A 6000-nucleotide genomic window follows, 5' to 3' on the forward strand; every position below is an offset into this window, starting at 1 on the left:
TGTCTTCTGTGCTGTGTGATTCCCAACGAGCTCTCAGTAACTCACTGTCTCACAAACACTTGGACAGCCCTCCCACACCCCTTGTTCTGAGTAATTCTATTGTTGATATGAAAACATTCCATAGTTTAGAAGTAGATGTTGCCAATGCCGTGATTTGAGGTCATGGCTCTACTAAAGAAGAGAAAGGGAGAGAGAAAAAACAGAAACAAAACACGAATGCCTTTTCTTTCAATTCAAGGTCTCCAGATGAAACTGTGGGGACGGGTTAGGATCTGAGGTAAGTCCCAGGTTACTTCATCCACCAGGACCCATATTCTGGGAGGTGCTGGGGGCCTAAGAGGGCCTGACCCTTCACCTCCCCTTCCCTCTTGCCCAGGGCACTTTTCCACAGGACAAAGCCAACATCAAGACTTGACTCTTCTAACTGGTACCTCCAAGTGGGACTGGAGCCCTGGAGACCACACTAGAGGCCCCCGAAATTTGGAAGGGGCTTCATTCTTCTCCTGGACACGGACTGAGACAGCACTGACTTGAGCCAAGGCAGTTGCACCCAAAAACCAGGCCATAGTTGGGGCCGACACCATAAGTACACTTCTCATTCCCTTCTTGTTTGGGCCAGCGTGTTTGGTTTGACATTTAGTAGCGATCCCTGAAGGCAGCATCCATCTTCTTCTTTCTACCTGGAATTGACTTTTCCTACCATGTGAGTTGGGGCTTCCACTAAAAGCCTTGTTGGCCTTCTCGCAGAAGGTCAGTCCCAGCCCAAGTGCAGGCATGAGTCCAGAGGTAGATGAACCTCAGGGCCCTGTCCCAGCCTCTGCCAAAGCTATCTCCTTTATTCCCACCTTTCCCATCACTTGTGGGGCTCCCCCATACCCCACCAAGCCACGTAGAGGAGGGGTCTCTGTATCCTCGTTGCCCACCCTGGTCATGTCTCACTTTCCTGTGCCTTTTGCATGTTGGGAAAGGGACTGGGTGTCACTGCTGCCCATGCTTAGAAACCACTGAAAGCCCCCAATAAAGCAACCAGGAGGAGCAGCTGCTTTTTGTTTCTAAACCTGTGTTGTCCATCTAGCCGTCATTTCCAAAGGCTGGGGCCAGAGGGGTTGAGACACAAGGTTTCAGACTCAGTTCTTCCACAAGAGCAAGCAAGAGTTAAGTTCAGGCTTCAAGTTGCTGGGTCTGATGGCTTCTGGATAGACTTCTCAAAGCTCTGACCTTGACATAAACCTACCTCACTTGGGCACAGTGCACATTCAGAACTATTCACTCATGTTAACCCAAACACAGACCTTCAAGGGGGTACCCAGGGCAGATGCCCACAGAATTTCCCAAAGGGGAAATGTGCTAGAAATACCCAAAGAACACAAAATCAGAAGTATTATTTGTGAAACATAAGGCATAAGCATATTTATTTCGCAAAAAAAGTATAAGAATTTGCACATTTCTTCATCAAGATGAAAAGAAAATAGCTAAGGCCAAGAGTAGAATTTGAAGACCACAGACTCTGTCTGGCACTGTCTACTTCTTCGGCTACACAAACCTCCAACAGACCCTTTCATTCATAACTAAACTTCCCTTCATTAACAACAACATCACACTTAATCCCAACTCGACGGCAGTGGGTTTGGTTTGGTTTAATCCTAAAAGGATGAACCATCCTCCTAAAATGAGGACACATTCATCCTTTGTGAAAAGTTGACACTCACAAAGTCCCATCAGTAACATCACACTGGATGATGTTGGTTTCTCTTCTAGGAGTCACAACCATACCTGAGTATACTGTAAAATACACATTAAATTGGACATTTAACCATCACCAGCATTCCTTATATAAAAATGTATGTGTGCACAGACACACACACACACAAGCAAGGAAGAAAATACTCATAGCTGCTACAGTTCTCATTTCTATAATTGACCACAAGACCATTGTTGATATTTATAATTTCCTCTCTTTTCCACTAGCTATCCTATGTTCTCTGCCCTCAGCCAGCACCTTAGGTGGTTGGGATAGTTTATCCAGTAAAATGACTTAAATGTTGGTGATCCTTAGGTTGTCGTGCTTGTCTGTTAATCTTTTACAATTAAGTACTATGAGGGGCCTTGGAAAATCTCCCGGTTTCCATGTAGTCTTCCACATCGTCATTGTGTAGCAGCAACCCAGTTTACCCTTGGGGATCAGGATCAATCACCCTAGCCAGGAGAGTAACCTACTTCTTTGTCTGTATGGTCAATGATATGAGGAGCTCAAAATGGCCGAGTGACAGTCTCAACTTCTAATTCCTTTCTTGGGAACTACAATCTTTAAACTATCCAAGTCCAAAGTTTCAGGGATGGGAAGCAAAATTTTTGTGAACGGGTTATTAGATGTAATAGTGAACACAACCACTGCCACTTCCACCTCTGCATTGCTGGACCCATTGTCTGGCTGCGGGAGAAAGAGGACTGTGTATTTGCGACTGGTTCAAAGCATCCACTGTATCCTGTAGGACAGGGCGTGAGCATCACAGTGTCTCCCAGCTGGCACTGTAACTGTTCTTTAATAGGCCATTTCAATGTTCTTTAAGTCCAGCTGATTTTAGGTAATAGCACACATGATCAAACCAGAAAATTCCACAGGTGTGATCACACCACTGCATTTGTTTTGCTTTGAGATCAACTCATAAGCAATGCTGTGTGGAATATCAAGACAGGAACCGAGGTACTCCTAAGTCCGCAGGTGTAGTGGTCAGAGAAGGCAAATTGCTGATCCCTCCATGATGGGAGGAAACCCTGCTGGTGTAGTGGTTAAGAGTTACGCCTGCTAACCAAATGGTCTGCAGTTTGAATCCACCAGGCACTCCTTGGAAACTGTATGGGACAGTTCTACTCTGTCCTATAGGGTCGCTATGAGTTGGAAACGACTGGATGGCAATGGGTTTGAACTGGTATTTTCCATGATGGAAGGGGCCCAGTGGAATTAACCAGCTATTCAGTGGCTAGCCCATATGGGAAATGGTGCCATATCAGGAACTCTGTGCAAGTTGGGCACCCAACAGTGGCATTAGCTAGATCACTCTTCATGAGAGGAAGTCCACGTCGTTGAGTCTGTTATAAACTCCAAATCAATTACCATGGCGATTTTGTATATGAGACAATTGAGCAAGCACTAAGGTAGCTGGGGAAAGAGAATGACTGACATTTACAGAAAAATTATCTTTTTTGAAAAAGCAATGACCCTTTATTTTGCATGACAAGGTTGTAACTTTTTTCAAAACATTTTTTTAAATCATGCTTTTCATGAAAGTTTACAGCTCAAGTTAGTTTCTCATACAAAAATTTATACACACATTGTTATGTGACCCTAGCTGCTATCCCTATTATGTGACCACACACTCCTCCTTTCCACTTTGGATTTCCTGTGTCCATTCAGCCAGCTCCTACCCCTTTCTGCCTTTTCATTTTGCCCCTGGACAGGAGCTGCCTTTTTACAGAAAAAGTTATCCTGTCCGTCTTTTTATTGAGAGTCTTCCCTGCAGTTGGTATCTTTGGGGGAGCATTTACATAGAACACAAATATCTTCCCATTCTGTATCCATTGTTAGAAGTCTATCCACATCCTTTCCCACAGACCCCTTTGTTACCGATCTTCCAATTTTGTTCTTTCCATGTTGCTGATCATCCAGTCAAGCCATCCATCCCAGGAATATGTGTAGATTCATACTTCTGGACTTCTATCTAGACAAAGTGGACAACCAGATGTACTGCTTGAAATCCTGTTCACTGAAAGCATCGATTCCCCTTCCTAATGGAGCCCTGGTGGTACTGTGGTTAAGATGTCTTTCAGAGCCATTCCTGTACTGCTGCAACCATCCACTTCCAGCTGGTGCCAGGTCTGAGTTTTTTCTTCCTCCATCAACTGATCTTAGGGAACTAGCCATGAGGCCTTAGGTGTTGACTGAGGAAGAGGCAGCAATGTGGCAGGAATAGGTGATACAGCCTTATGCTAATTTCACTTGATGATAGAACGCTGCTGTGCGTGACCAGCTTTATGGCTCGATGGATCAGATGACACCTAGCTCACGATGGGCAGCTCAGGTTGCACAGTCACGTGGTGTCCCATGGTCAGATGTTAAGTCTGTGCCAGACCCAGTAGCAAACCAGGAGCTGTTACTCAAAAGAACAACCGTTATTTACAGAAGAGGACATGATTTTGTTTCAAGTCCTAGGGCTGCTAAAGCCTCCACACAACATCCTTATCTCACAGACAATTTAAACACCACTGGATCTGCTGGGTCATAAGTCTCAATATGCAGAGCATCTTGCACTGCGGCCTGAAACTGCTTTGGGATCCATTCAGAACTGGCAGCCTTATGGGTTACTCAGTAAATGGGTTGGAGCAGCACACACAAATGGGAGTATGTTGCCTCCTCAATCCAAAGAGGCTCACCAATGGTCACACCTTCTTAGTGGTAGGTTCAGCAACTTGTCTTTCACTTGGAGGGGATATCTTGACATATCCTAGACCACTGGACCCCTAAGAAATTCACTAATGTGCCAGGCCTCAGAATTTCCTGGATATTCCCATGAATTTCCTCTAGTATTCCTGGGTCTTACTAAAGCATCTGGTTTACTTGCTACTTCCTGCCCATTAGGTACAGCATGATGTCACCAATGTAGCAAATCAGTGTTTTGTTACGGGGACATCAGCATAATCAAGGTCTCGACAGACTAGATTATGACAGAACAGAAAAGCTGCCAGAGCCCCAAGGTAAGAAGGTAACAATGTACTGCTGCCCTGCCAAGTAAAAGCAAATGGGTTTTGGTGGCCCTTATTAACAGACATAGAGAATAAACACTTCTGGATCAAGAGCTGAATACAAAGTGCCAGACACTATCTTGATTTGTTTAAATTAAAAAACTCCATCTGAAAAATCAACTGCAGTTTGAATCACCACCCGATTAAGTTCACAACAAAACAAAGTCTTCTCCAAGACCCATCCATCTTTGCAGTATTGCATTTAGTTTACTACTGGTGTGTGTGTGTGTGTGTGTGCGCACGTGTGTACATGTGCCGACAAGGAGGGAGAAGAGAGTAGTTCCAGGGTCTTTCTCTTGGCCCTTCTATGTAAATAACCCTCATTCCATGAATGAAGGAGTCCTGTGTAGATTCTGCCAGTGCCAAACTTGTATATTCCAATAATGTATCCAGGGCCTGGTGTAACAACCACAAGGTGCGTCCACGATCCACTGGCCTCCTATGAGTTGGTTTAAAGTTAAAACTCCACTTATCACCCAAACTCCATAAGCCCTATGTTTGATTATAGTGGCATTTTGGGTCCCCAGGGACTAGCGTCAGCTCAGAGCTAGTATCAAAACTTCCCTGAAAGCTCTGGGTATTTCCCTTTCCCCAGTTTGCACCCAGGTAAGTGGCAGGTCTCTCTGGAGGGCTTAGGGAAGATTTTTAATTTACTCTCATGGCAGTGTCACAGGGACCTTCCTCAAGGGGCTATATTCATGGGGCTCCATGGACTAGCTCATATCTGAACTGGATAAGAGGCTGTGATTCTCCCTTGTGGTGACTTCAAGTTAGGTATCTGCTCACTGGACCTACAGTCTTCTCGATTACATACATCAAATAAAACTTTAGTAAGCTACCCATATATTTCATTTCTAAAGATGGTGTAATCAATTTGCCTCCAGCAAAAATCCCTGTGAGTGAAAACTTTGCAATGGTTGCTTTGGCTCTGCTGCCCATGATGGTAATTGCATCCAACTTGTCTCTCAAAAAAAGTTTTTTTTTTTTGTCTCTAGCAGTTAAGTGTTGCCACTTGGACTCTGTCACTCCTCATGGAAACCAGAGAGCCCATTTCAACGACGGAACACCCCACTGTCATCCCCGGACTACAGAGGACGGCCAGCACAGAACTTTTGAACGGTGCTGGTGCTCTATTCATCAATGCTTCCCTCAACACCTTAGAAAAAGGAATGTCTTCTGGGCCTTCCCAGTGGATTTAAC

The sequence above is a fragment of the Loxodonta africana genome, chromosome 24, assembly GCF_030014295.1.
Source record: "Loxodonta africana isolate mLoxAfr1 chromosome 24, mLoxAfr1.hap2, whole genome shotgun sequence".
Taxonomy (NCBI): Eukaryota; Metazoa; Chordata; class Mammalia; order Proboscidea; family Elephantidae; genus Loxodonta; species Loxodonta africana.